We start from the raw sequence: 15,580 nt of genomic DNA, 5'->3' as shown, positions 1-15,580 counted from the left end.
TCTACATAGTGGTAATAGTTTTTTGTTTTTTGTTTGTTTTATAAAAATCGACATGGTTAAATGTGGAACGTGGAAAGGACATAAAACAACCTTTACGTAAACAATAACGTTATCATTTCCGCTTCCATAATGCTGGAGTAGAATATCAGGACTGTATGGAGAGTTGTCAGATTGGAACTCATACAAGATCGTTTTATATCTATGTACTTGTAAAAATGAGCATCTTTTATTGTAGACCGGATATCTTTACAATAGATTGCCGATTGCAGGACAAAGCGAATTACGATTTTTTTTCTGATTGAAAACGTCATTAAATGTTCAGAGCAAAGAAAGTTCATGGCCAATCAGAATGTTATGCCTATGAGAGTCACACAATCTAGAGTCAAGCTATGTATTCCCACTGACACCTGTCAAATCTCTACAGAAGTGCTAACAAGATACAATTTATGTAACTGTCAATCTTCCACTTTGTTAATATTTCTATTAATTCTAATAAATTGTTATTGTAATTTTCATGAGAAAAAAAAAAAGGAAGAAAATTTTATTATCAATATTTAAAAAAGACATCATTTGTTTTGGATTAACATAAAACTCTTTTTTTTAATAAATTTGCGTTTAAATGCATGTTCCTTAGAGAGACTAAAGATACAAAATGGACACTTAAACGTACAGTCAAAAAAAAAACCAACTGAATTCGTCATGACAAAAAAAGACGGAAGGACAAACAACAATATACATAACACAACATAGAAATAAGAAAACGCTGTAGATTTTATCTTATTGATCTCTATCGACTTTTGCCATAACAAGAAAAAATTAAGCCGTTTCGTCACAAGACTAAAAATAAAAAAGTCTATCAATATTGACTGTAGATTATATTGTAAAAAATAGCAAAGTTATAAAGAACTAAATAATAGTCGTCTTTGTTCTTGAAATTGAAGGTTATTTTCGGAAAAAAATTATGAAAATAAGTCGAATATACAGTTATAAAACATGATACATAATAACTTATTTAAACACATTATCGCTTTGCTTTTTTTTAAACGATGCAGTTGTTAAAGATATCTTTTAAAATAAAAGCCATACCTCTTTTGCTAAGCATACGATCCTCTGCAACAACATTCAGTTAGAAAATTCTGTCTAACATATAGCGATGTCGTTCCCAATTCATCACTTATTGCTGACTTTAATAGGAGAAACTGAGCAGTCGTAGTATAGTTAAGGTCATTGGATATAATGCCAATCAATACATAACTATACTTTACAAATACCAAAGGAATTCCGTTTACTGAAAAGTTGTAATCAAATTTAAGATTTCAAGGAAATTTTTTGTCATATTAAACAATCGATATCTCAGTCGTAATCACAAATTTAGTAATGAAATGAGCGCAAGGGAAAACTGATTTAGTAACAAACAAAGCGAAGAATCCGTCCTCATGCACTTGGAAAGCGATAATCTGTCAATTCTTTTATTTGGAACCAGATTTAACAGCATACATTGTGTGAAATGAACTAACATTAAGTAACTTGTGTATTTAACCTTTGGTTTTTGTGTTAGTATTGATCTGGTAAATAAACCCTTTTAAACTGATTTTTACAAGTATTTCTTATCGTTGCATATGGAGCAGGATCTGCTTACCCTTCCGGAGCACCTGAGATGACCCCCGATTTTGGTGGGGTTCGTGTTGGTTAGTCTTTAGTTTTCATTGTTGTATCTTGTGTACTATTATCTGTTTATTTTTTAGCCATGGCGTTGTAAGTTTGTTTTCGATATATGAGTTTGACTGTCCCTCTGGTATCTTTCGCAACACTGACCTGGTATGAAAGAATTGAACAATCACACACATGTTAGACCGTGCCATATTCCCAAGCCTGTAATTCATTGTTTATCACAGTCTGCCATATAAATATTCCGATCAGTTTAAGTTAATTGCAGACCGTTTTTTTCTCTGTTTATAATTGTTTCATATTTCATTATACTTGGTTCGTTTATATAATGTTTATAGTTAAACTATAAGGCATGCATTTTCTTGTTGAATGCCATACAGTGACCTGTAATTTGATACAGACAACAAATAACAACACTTATGCAAGTTAGCAAGCTAACCGCCTCCTAGATAACAGGCTCCAGGCCAGCGTTTCACAAAGCCCCATTAAGTATGCGTGCCGTAGTAAAATTATTGTATTTTGATAGCAGTTTTTGTGTGAGTATTGATGAAACCATTTCTAAGATAGCTGCAGTCGACCGAGATGAATCTAGTATACCAAGACTATTTAATAACAGGACCACCCTCTCTTCCTGTGACCATACCAATGACATGGACATAATTTTAAGATTTAATTTTGATAGAGCTACTATGAATGATGCTATAGAGGCAGAGATCAAAATGATCAAAACAGGTCTCATGCCCTACCACCTGAAAAAATAAATTAACAAAAATACCGAGATAGCTCAGAGGAGAATTCAAAATGGAAGTCCGTAATCAAAAGGCAAAATCAAAAGCCCAAAGACATCGAATGGATAATAACTGACATATTCCTGACTTGGTACAAGGAAATGGCGGATTAAACCTGGTTTTAAAGCTAGCTAAACCTCTCACTTGTATGACAGTTTGGTGATGGATGTAGATTATAATAGTGTATAAGTCTTTATATAGCACTGGTACGGTGGTGGATGTAGATTATGATAGTGTATTAGTCTTTATATACAACGAGTATGGTGGTGGATGTAGATTATAATAGTGTATTAGTCTTTATCTACCACTGGTATGGTGGTGGATGTAGATTATAATAGTGTAATAGTCTTTATATACCACGGGTATGGTGGTGGATGTAGATCATATTGGTGTATTAGTCTTTATCTACCACTGGTATGGTGGTGGATGTAGATTATAATAGTGTATTAGTCTTAATATACCACGGGTATGGTGGTGGATGTAGGTTGTATTGGCGTATTAGTCTTTATATACCACTGGTATGGTGATGGATGTAGATTATAATAGTATATTAGTCTTTATATACAACTGGTATGGTGATGGATATAGATTATAATAGTGTATTAGTCTTTATATACCACAGGTATGGTGGTTGATGTAGATTATAATAGTGTATTAAATTTTATATACCATGGGTATGGTGGTGGATGTAGATTATGATAGTGAATAAGTCTTTATATACCACGGGTATGGTGGTGGATGTAGACTATAATAGTGTATTAGTTTTTATATACCACGGGTATGGTGGTGGATGTAGATTATAATAGTGTATTAGTCTTTATATACCAAGGGTATGGTGATGGATATAGATTATAATAGTGTATTAGTCTTTATATACCACTGGTACGGTTGTGGATGTAGATTATAATAGTGTATTAGTCTTTATATACCACGGGTATGGTGGTTGATGTAGATTATAATAGTGTGTTAGTCTTTATATACCACGGGTATGGTAGTGGACGTAGATTATAATAGTGTATTAGTCTTTATGTACCACGGGTATGGTGGTTGATGTAGATTATTATAGTGTGTTAGTCTTTATATACCACGGGTATGGTTGTGGATGTAGATTATAATAGTGTGTTAGTCTTTATGTACCACTGGTATGGTGGTGGATGTAGATTATAATAGTGTAATAGTCTTTATATACCACGGGTATGTTGGTGGATGTAGATCATATTGGTGTATTAGTCTTTATCTACCACTGGTATGGTGGTGGATGTAGATTATAATAGTGTATTAGTCTTTATATACCACGGGTATGGTGTTGGATGTAGGTTGTATTGGCGTATTAGTCTTTATATACCACTGGTATGGTGATGGATGTAGATTATAATAGTGTATTAGTCTTTATATACCACGTGTATGGTGATGGATGTAGATTATAATAGTGTATTAGTCTTTATATACCACAGGTATGGTGGTGGATGTAGATTTTAATAGTGTATTAAATTTTATATACCATGGGTATGGTGGTGGATGTAGATTATGATAGTGAATTAGTCTTTATATACCACGGGTATGGTGGTGGATGTAGACTATAATAGTGTATTAGTTTTTATATACCACGGGTATGGTAGTGGATGTAGATTATAATAGTGTATTAGTCTTTATATACCAAGGGTATGGTGATGGATATATATTATAATAGTGTATTAGTCTTTATATACCACGTGTATGGTGATGGATGTAGATTATAATAGTGTGTTAGTCTTTTTATACCACGGGTATGGTGGTGGATGTAGATTATAATTGTGTATAAGTCTTTATATACTACTGGTATGGTGGTTGATGTAGATTAAACTTGTGTTATTGTCTTTATATACCTAGGATAAGGTGGTGGATGTAGATCATGTTGCCGGTGTATTAGTCTTTATATACCACGGGTATGGTGGTGGATGAAGAATATATTGGTGTAATAATTAATTAACGATGTTGTGATATAGCCGACAGTTTTAATAGTTACTCTAGCCCTATATATCTATGATCTAATTTAAGAACATAGTATGAAATTCAAAACAGTGTAGCTGTGGCCATTGATTGACCCATCAAAATCATCCATTGACTGGGACAATTTACGTGAACGTTTGTCTGTAACAACCACTGTTCATGACGTACCTACGATAGACATTTAAACTGTGGGGTCAACAAAGGTTTCTTAACGCCTTTAATTATAAAATAATTCGAAAAATTAATCAGGAATAACCTTTGTGTTTTGATTTATATAATTGATATAAATCAAAATATCGTGTTATTTCTGATTAATTTTTCGAATTACTTTATTTAGGTGTTGAGAACCTTTGGTGACCCCATAGTTTAAGTGTCTTTAAAAAGTACATAGTGAGCATTGGTCGTTACATACAAACGTTCACCTAAATTGTCCCAGTCAATGAATGATTTTAATGTGTCAATCAATGGCCACAGCTACACTGTTTTGAATTTCATACTAATTTTCCCAAATGATTTATTTATAAAAGCCATTTCCGGGATAGTGATGTCATTCCGGTACAATAGTGTCTACGGGTATCTTGGTGTATGTAAGCTGACTGACATTGGTGGCTAATTGTCCAAATAAGATTTGTAAAAGTGTCAATTCTGATCATATTGTTGAACAAAAAAAAAACAGTTTCTACTTCAGTTCATAAGAATGTGAAAAAATCATGTTAAGTTGTCAAAAAAGTTCAAAGTTTATTTCCATCTTATTTGCATAGCTGTTTATCTGACTATTTCATTTCTAGCGTGGATGAATTTTCTTGTTTAAAGGATAAGGCAGTTTAAGTTTTCATATAGTATGTTTTATGAGTTTTAGTTTGTATATTTTAGTATTTTACTTATTTTGTCAGTTTATATTGTTCAGTAGGTATGGTTTAAAAGTGTTGATTGGATTTGTTGGTTTTCTTGGTCACGTTAATGAGCCGGTTTTGCTATCGAAACCAACCTCGTTGTTCAATTAGATTGTGTTTTTTCTTTTGATGTTGGTTTGTTTAGCATGTTGCTAAGTTTCTTGTTTGAATAGGTTTATTTATGAGTTTGCTCATTTATTTGAATTTTTCAACCTTTCTGAACAAGTTTTATTGTTTTAAATTTGTTTAGTTTGGTTATGGTGTTCCTTTTGTGACTTTTATAAGTCATGGCAGAAATCTATAGAGTGGCAATTAGTTTATGCGTGAAGACAACCAGCTGATAAAGTAAGCAGTTCTTGTATCGAGAACACCTTTCATACTTTTGGTACAACGTTTGATTATTTTGAACCCGGAATTACAGGCTAAACCTGGTACAACGATGGACTTTTAAGAACCCGAAAACACACGTTTAAAGTGTTTTTGTGATGATCCGTAGATGATCCGTATTTACACCCGTTTCCATTTGAAGAACTGTGCTTTATTGAATGCTGTACATATTTGTGTCCGTTTACCGTAGCTACGTATATTATTTGGATCATCTTATGCCTCTGCTGGTGGACTATTAGTCCCCGAGGGTATCACCACCCCAGTAGCCAGTACTTCGGTACTGGCATGAAAATACGGATTTTTTGTGTTATTAAAATTTACTGTTTCAAAATAATAGAAATTATTATAAATTAAGGAATGTATCTCCCTCATGCAAAGCTCTGATTCCTTTCACGGATTTGGCTATACTTTTTGGACCTTTTGGATTATAGCTCTTCATCTTTTATTTAAGCTTTGGATTTCAAATATTTTGGCCACGAGCATCACTGAAGAGACATGTATTGTCGAAATGCGCATCTGGTGCAAGAAAATTGGTACCGTTAATTTTATTACTACCACTGGGTCGATGCCTCTGCTGGTGGACTATTAGTCCCCGAGGGTATCACCACCCCAGTAGCCAGTACTTCGGTACTGGCATGAAAATACGGATTTTTTGTGTTATTAAAATTTACTGTTTCAAAATAATAGAAATTATTATAAATTAAGGAATGTATCTCCCTCATGCAAAGCTCTGATTCCTTTCACGGATTTGGCTATACTTTTTGGACCTTTTGGATTATAGCTCTTCATCTTTTATTTAAGCTTTGGATTTCAAATATTTTGGCCACGAGCATCACTGAAGAGACATGTATTGTCGAAATGCGCATCTGGTGCAAGAAAATTGGTACCGTTAATTTTATTACTACCACTGGGTCGATGCCTCTGCTGGTGGACTATTAGTCCCCGAGGGTATCACCACCCCAGTAGCCAGTACTTCGGTACTGGCATGAAAATACGGATTTTTTGTGTTATTAAAATTTACTGTTTCAAAATAATAGAAATTATTATAAATTAAGGAATGTATCTCCCTCATGCAAAGCTCTGATTCCTTTCACGGATTTGGCTATACTTTTTGGACCTTTTGGATTATAGCTCTTCATCTTTTATTTAAGCTTTGGATTTCAAATATTTTGGCCACGAGCATCACTGAAGAGACATGTATTGTCGAAATGCGCATCTGGTGCAAGAAAATTGGTACCGTTAATTTTATTACTACCACTGGGTCGATGCCTCTGCTGGTGGACTATTAGTCCCCGAGGGTATCACCACCCCAGTAGCCAGTACTTCGGTACTGGCATGAAAATACGGATTTTTTGTGTTATTAAAATTTACTGTTTCAAAATAATAGAAATTATTATAAATTAAGGAATGTATCTCCCTCATGCAAAGCTCTGATTCCTTTCACGGATTTGGCTATACTTTTTGGACCTTTTGGATTATAGCTCTTCATCTTTTATTTAAGCTTTGGATTTCAAATATTTTGGCCACGAGCATCACTGAAGAGACATGTATTGTCGAAATGCGCATCTGGTGCAAGAAAATTGGTACCGTTAATTTTATTACTACCACTGGGTCGATGCCTCTGCTGGTGGACTATTAGTCCCCGAGGGTATCACCACCCCAGTAGCCAGTACTTCGGTACTGGCATGAAAATACGGATTTTTTGTGTTATTAAAATTTACTGTTTCAAAATAATAGAAATTATTATAAATTAAGGAATGTATCTCCCTCATGCAAAGCTCTGATTCCTTTCACGGATTTGGCTATACTTTTTGGACCTTTTGGATTATAGCTCTTCATCTTTTATTTAAGCTTTGGATTTCAAATATTTTGGCCACGAGCATCACTGAAGAGACATGTATTGTCGAAATGCGCATCTGGTGCAAGAAAATTGGTACCGTTAATTTTATTACTACCACTGGGTCGATGCCTCTGCTGGTGGACTATTAGTCCCCGAGGGTATCACCACCCCAGTAGCCAGTACTTCGGTACTGGCATGAAAATACGGATTTTTTGTGTTATTAAAATTTACTGTTTCAAAATAATAGAAATTATTATAAATTAAGGAATGTATCTCCCTCATGCAAAGCTCTGATTCCTTTCACGGATTTGGCTATACTTTTTGGACCTTTTGGATTATAGCTCTTCATCTTTTATTTAAGCTTTGGATTTCAAATATTTTGGCCACGAGCATCACTGAAGAGACATGTATTGTCGAAATGCGCATCTGGTGCAAGAAAATTGGTACCGTTAATTTTATTACTTTATAAACTGTCTTTAACATCTATGCCTTGACGTGTATGCTGTGGGTGCTATAAACAGTTTCGTATAAAAAACTAGTGGTTATTCCCCAACTAAAAATAGACATGGAGGGAAGTCCCTTTTTATCAACATAATTTGTGAAAAAGTATCATGTTTTTTGTATTTGGTTGTACAAATATGTTAACTAAGGTAGCACTCCACAGTTAGAAAATAAAATTAAAAATGAGCCACAAAATGTTTTATCATCTCCTATTCCTGGATTTCTAATACATTAATCTAACTGTTTGGCTTGTACATGTGCATATGTATGTAATCAGTATATTCCATAGATTTGATTTTCAAAAGTTAAAAGAGTGAAAATTAATTCCTTTTATGTGTATCCATGGCAACATTCTGCATTTATTTACCATAAAATATTGCAAAAAGGGGGGTGGGGTGGACATGTCACATATCCCCTCAAAATTTGGATCAAACTTGAATTTCAATGCCTTTGAGTGATACCTTTTTAGAAACTGTTTTCATAAATCTTCCTAATGATCAAATAAAAAATGGGTGTCTTTCGCCTCATTTTTTCGTAAAATCCAATCACAAACTTCGTGCGATAAAAAGTTGGAAAAAAACATTACAATAATTGCCGGACCAATGTATGGTAGGGACATGCAAATACGGACTGTCATACAGAAAACAGCCTATATTACATACATAACATAATTTTGATGTTCATATAAACCCAATACAAAGACTATTTTAATACTCAGCTATCCAAAAATGAATTTTATTGCACACTAGCTCTCATATTTGAAAAATCCACAGGGGCCAAAATGCGAAACTACACACCTAACTGTGGAGTGCTACCTAACTTCAATTAAAGCAGGTTGAATGATTAAAATAATTTAAAAAATTAGATTAAATTTACATGTTTTGAGGGGAGACAACACTGTAAACAGTCTGTTTTTTTTGGCAGTGAAAATTGAAAACTTATTTGCAGCAACTGTAGCTCTTTTCGGAGCAGGCGAACGTACCCTGAAGCATGAATTCTTTGAAAGACCAGGTAAAAATCTATGAAATTCATACAATTTTGATTATGAAAAATGTGCAGGTATCATGTCTTCAGGGGTGTGCACATGACCTGATTTCAGGTTTTTTAAGCTTAAATTAGGCAATGTTTTCCCCAGTTTCCCTGGATAAAACTTTTTTATACTATTAAAAGTACACTTTTTTAAATTCCATTATAAACAAGAGATTCATTCTGATTCCAGTGATATCTAGTTTTATACAAGTATCTTTATTAATCAGTCCACCACTAAGGGTCACTTATGCATGGTCCCTCAAAATATGACGTCATAGAAAAAACTGTCGATTGCACCCTGTGTGGAACTTTTCCTATGGTTTGACCATGTGATTATGTGACATTTTTGTGACATTTATTGACATTTTATTTGCATTGATGTCATTGATTTATATTGTTGTTAATTGTTTTCAACACATCTATTTTAAATAGTTCTTTTCACAAATATTAATTTCTTTAATATTTGTCCTAAAAGGGGGGGGGGGGGGGGTGACGAAGTAATAGATGTGTTTTGATGTGCCTGATTAATTCCCCTCAATTTGAACGGATTAATTATTTGGTATTTAAATGTTTATTTTAAATTAAATTTGATTTAAATATAGTAGGATAAAAGTAAAGAATGTTAATTTAACTGTTTTAGTATTTAACTTTTGATGTTTTTATAATGTTTTAAGAATATTCATTTATTCAACTTTTCTTCAGTACCTTTTCTTTTAAAGTTAGCCTGATTAATGACAAGTTTAGAATATCATTTGATAATGAGTCGGAGTCGGCCTTGGACAGGCCTCCAAATACTCGCCGGACTGTATCAGTCCACTTGAGTCTAGAGTTAGCCACCACTTCGGTGCAGTTCGCCAGAATTAGTCACCCCTTATTGGTGCAAGTTTAACCACCTTAAATAACACAACGCGAAGCAAATTTACTGTACTTTTAAGACTAACTTTGGGAACACTTTATTTTCATTTTATTTTTGAAATAACTCGAGATCTATTTTTGAACTCCTTTTAAGAAAGTTTTCTGACTCCTGTTTATTTTCGACTTTGTTCAATACATGCAATTATTGTACATTCGTGAATAAAATATAGTTTCATTTGATTTATTGTCTGCTGTTCAGTCATAATCTGATATCAGGTATCCCGATGGTCGAATAGGGGCGATGAACTGGCCACTGCACGTCCCGGGAGGTGTCGTCACCGACCTCCCCTCCGTTACAATAGTAAGAAAGAACAAACCAATTTCAATTACCTGTAACAAGGTAAGGCCCTAACAATAAAGATAACAACCATTTGCTACCCCCTGGTGCTGCTGAAGATAATATTACACGTACACATAAATAGTGATATGCGCATTGTATTGGCCGGACAAATAGTGCTGGTACTATTCGACCGGCTAGCCGGACAAATAGCAACTGCCAAATATACTATTTTCATTCATTTTGCTGTTAAAATGTTAAGTCCGTTATTTGCAATTGAATTGTATGAATTGGGTGCAAAACATATAAACAGATTTTTTAAAAACAAATATTTATATAAATAAAAGAAATTAAACATATATAACTTGTATGAAGTCTTGGCAAGGATAAAATCACAGAACAGTTCGTTATGTTAATAGTTACAGGTAAAAACACCTGGATCACAAAAGTAGTGAAAATAGAAGGTGAAAACAAGAGAATATCATCATGCTGATTGAATTAATTTAAAGATTTTGATTAGACCAATGACTGTAATTTCCACCGTCAAACAGGTCAATCATAAAAATTGAAAGTACCAATCCATTCAAGAAATGTGCATTTTTTTTAATCATTTTAACGCCTACATATGATTATGTTATATCTTATATATGATAGTTAAGTATTTTGAAAAATATTTATGATTTTCACAAAAAAAAAGAAGAGTTAAGATACAGACCTGTACGGAGTGAAATATAAATTCTATAGAAAGTTCAACGAATCTCATGCCACGGGAGATAACTTTCATTTTTTTAATATAAATAAGGCCGTTAGTTTTCTCGTTTGAATTGTTTTACATTGTCATGTCGGGGCCTTTTATAGCTGACTATGCGTAATGGACTTTGCTCATTGTTGAAGGCCATACGATGACCTATAGCTGTTAATTTCTGTGTCAATTTGGTCTCTTGTGGAGAGTTGTCTCATTGGCAATCCTACCACATCTTCTTTTTTTTTTATTTTATTGTTAAATGCATACCAGTTATCTTCCGATGTAATTTATCATCTACACTCGATTTGCAACAGATTGACACAAATACTCGTTTGAAGCCTTTCGGGAATTGTATTAAAATTCTTAATTTTAAATGATTCTTATTTTTCGTTCTACTACTAGAATAGAATAGTGTAAGTAAAACAATAATCTGATCAATCAAGAGTGGCTTTTCGTTGTAAACCAACAATTTTCCTCAATTGAAAGTTTGATTACAACAAATCAATGCGTTATCAGTAATGAACATACATGTTGTTTTTCAAGGAACTAAAATAGTTCACAATTTCCGTAATTTTAGTACATTTCCGTCTGTTTAGTAAAAATTCCCCACATATTTTTGTAAATGTACAAATTTGCCGAAATTTAATTACAATCACTTGCTACAAGGTTCCGCAGTGTGTGTTTTTTTTTGCATTTATATAAAAACATTTTAAAATTCTAATTACTTTAAGTAAAAATCTATAAATATGTCGGGGAAAAACAGAAAAGATACAAAACACTTCCCGGCCAACACGTATACTGTATTACCAGATTCATAATAGATTCGAAATCAGTTTCTGTATATAAACCCTTCTAGAACAGTAAAGGAGTAGGTCCGGTAAGGGCCGATTTTGGCCTCAAATTTCAGGTTCATCTGACGAAAGATTTTGACCGCCTTTTAAACACTTAAGTGTCTATTTTATTTGAATCAATTAGTTTATGTGAAATATTTTAACTGATTTAGTCATTGAAAACGTACCGATTCAAGCTGAAATTTGAAAAATCTACCAAATATGCCGAAAAATGTCACTTTTCAGATGGTTTTTGTCAAAAATGAAAGTAGCCGCATCCGTGTTCATACTCAACCTTTATATATGTTATGTATTATCATAAAATACAACTTACATTTCAATATTAAGGATGAACACGAATGCGGCCACTTTTGTTTTACACGAAAACCGTCTAAAATTAAACTTAAATGCTAGAATTGTGAAGATTTCAGTAATTTAGCATGACTTAATGGTGCTATTACCCGATATATGTGCATTATTATATTGTCAAAAACAGCCTTTATTTATGTAGCAGAAGCATTTTACTGTCCAATAAATAACTAAAAGTTTACATTTTAACAGTTTTGTAAAACTGCTATATTCTGGGGCCAAAAGGGGGTCTTACTGGACCTACTCCTTTACATTTCATATTTTATTTAGAAGTTTCTAAACACAGTTACAATTTCAATAACATGATGACTGAAGAATAGTCGGTTCCGATTTCTAGCTATCAATAATTAATTAATTGATCGATTGTTGTTTGCTAACCGTCCAGTGGCAAATTAATAACCGACAATGGTGTCTTCCTCCTATTACCACTTTTTAAAATTCACTATTCCTTCTATCCCCACATGCAAATAACAATAGATGTTTTGACAACTAATTTGTTTTTATAACAATCAAGTTTAATTAAAAATTCACCTAAGATTTACCTGTAGTTTTTTAACAGATTTCGTACACTGTTTAAGCATATTAATATTATTTGGAAAAAAAAAATTAATACAGTTCATTTGTTATATTTTTTTTCTTCGTCAAAGAATGATTTAAAAATAAGTCAGATAAATAGAATTAAGATTAAAAATTCATTGAATTTGTCAAGTTAAAAAATTGTCATCCGAACAAATAAGTTGATGATAGATAATATTATAAAAACTATCCCATCTTGCAAGATTTCCATGTACAACAAACGGAAGAAGAACCTACCAGGTTAACAAAAAACTGTTGTTGAAATTAACACATATGGCATTTGAGCACGTTATACCAAAGATGACTCATTCCTACTAACAGACAACAACACAGTTAGGTATTTGTTTATCTTCAGTACGCAAAAAAATCTAAGACACTTAGCAGCTTCAGATATCATATATGGTGATGATACATTTTACTCCTGTCCGAGCCTAATCTTCCAACTTAACACATGTCATGCAATGGTTGACGGCGCAATGTATCCACTGGTGCACAGTTTACTCCCAGCCAAGAGCGAACTAGTATACACAAGATTCCTGACTTACTCAAAGATGTATGTCAACAACACCAACTACTACTTCAGCCTACCACTATCTTCCTGGACAATGAAGTCGCCATCCGAATTTCCTAGCAACACGCAAAAGTCTGTTTTTTTTCCCACTACACACAATGTATCTGGAGAAAAGGACAATAAACAGGGATTCAGGTTCCATACAATAAGACAACAACATTCACAGATTAGAAGTGGTTAAACACCGCAGCCAGGAAGTCACAACAGTACAATTTGGTGATGCAGCCTCCAACCTTCTTCACGTTGGATAGATTAATAATAAACTTTAATAGACTTATATACAGTGAATATCTAATGCGTGTGCTACAATGTGTGATTTGTTTTAGTTCTGTTAACTTGTATTTTTTGTTTTATATATTATAATTTATAATTCTTGCTTGAATCTACTGTTGCATTTGTGTTATAAAAGAAAAAAAACCATTTACTTATTACCTATCAAAAAAACACTTGTCAATTAAAAGTTGATTAAGCAATGTTTATATAGTATAATCCTTTGTTTGCACAAGTTTCCCCCTATTCCCACATGAAATTTTAACTGTTCTTACCAGATTTATAAAAAGTGGGAATAGAAGGAATCAACAACAGTTTTTGGTTAACCTGGTAGGTTTTTCTTGCGTTTGTTGTACATGGAAATCTTGCAAGATGGGAAAGTTTTTTTTATAATATTATCTATCATCAACTTATTTGTTTGGATGACATTTTTTTAACTTGACAAATTCAATGAATTTTTAATCTTAATTCTATTTATCTGACTTATTTTTTTATTTTTAAGTCCATCTTTGACGAAGAAAAAAAATATAACAAATAAACTGGTAGATTCTTCTTCCGTTTGTTGTACATGGAAATCTTGCAAGATGGGATAGTTTTTATAATATTATCTATCATCAACTTATTTGTTCGGATGACAATTTTTTAACTTGACAAATTCAATGAATGTTTAATCTTAATTCTATTTATCTGACTTATTTTTAAATCATTCTTTGACGAAGAAAAAAAATATAACAAATAAACTGTATTAATTTTTTTCCCCCAAATAATATTAATATGCTTAAACAGTGTACGAAATCTGTTTAAAAAATACAGGTAAATCTTAGGTGAATTTTTAATTAACCTTGATTGTTATAAAAACAAATTAGTTGTCAAAACATCTATTGTTATTTGCATGTGGGAATAGAAGGAATAGTGAATTTTAAAAAGTGGGAATAGGAGGAAGACACCATTGTCGGTTATTAATTTGCCACTGGACGGTTAGCAAACAACAATCGATCAATTAATCAATTATTGATAGCTAGAAATCGGAACCGACTATTCTTCAGTCATCATGTTATTGAAATTGTAACTGTGTGTAGAAACTTCTGAATAAAATATTAAATGTAAAGGAGTAGGTCCAGTAAGACCCCTTTTTGGTCCCAGAATATAGCAGTTTTACAAAACTGTTAAAATGTAAACTTTTAGTTATTTATTGGACAGTAAAATGTTTCTGCTACATAAATATAGGCTGTTTTTGACAATATAATGCACATATATCGAGTACTAGCACCATTAAGTCATGCTAAATTACTGAAATCTTCACAATTCTAGCATTTAAGTTTAATTTTAGACGGTTTTCGTGTAAAACAAAAGTGGCCGCATTCGTGTTCATCCTTAATATTGAAATGTAAGTTGTATTTTATGATAATACATAACATATATAAAGGTTGAGGATGAACACGGATGCGGCCACTTTCATTTTTGACAAAAACCATCTGAAAAGTGACATTTTTCGGCATATTTGGTAGATTTTTCATATTTCAGCTTGAATCGGTACGTTTTTAATGACTAAATCAGTTAAAATCTTTCACATAAACTAATTGATTCAAATAAAATAGACACTGAAGTGTTTAAAAAGTGGTCAAAATCTTTCGTCAGATGAACCTGAAATTTGAGGCCAAAATCGGCCCTTACAGAACCTACTCCTTTACTGTTCTAGAAGGGTTTATATACAGAAACTGATTTCGAATCTATTATGAATCTGGTAATACAGTATACGTGTTGGTTGGGAAGTGTTTTGTATCTTTTCTGTTTTTCCCCCGGCATATTTATAGATTTTTACTTAAAGTAATTAGAATTTTAAAATGTTTTTATATAAATGCAATAAAAAAAAACAACACAAACTATTTTAGTTCCTTGAAAAACAACATGTATGTTCATTACTGATAACGC

This window comes from Mytilus edulis, chromosome 1, assembly GCF_963676685.1.
Source record: "Mytilus edulis chromosome 1, xbMytEdul2.2, whole genome shotgun sequence".
Lineage (NCBI taxonomy): Eukaryota > Metazoa > Mollusca > Bivalvia > Mytilida > Mytilidae > Mytilus > Mytilus edulis.
Note: the sequence above shows the minus strand (reverse complement) of the source record.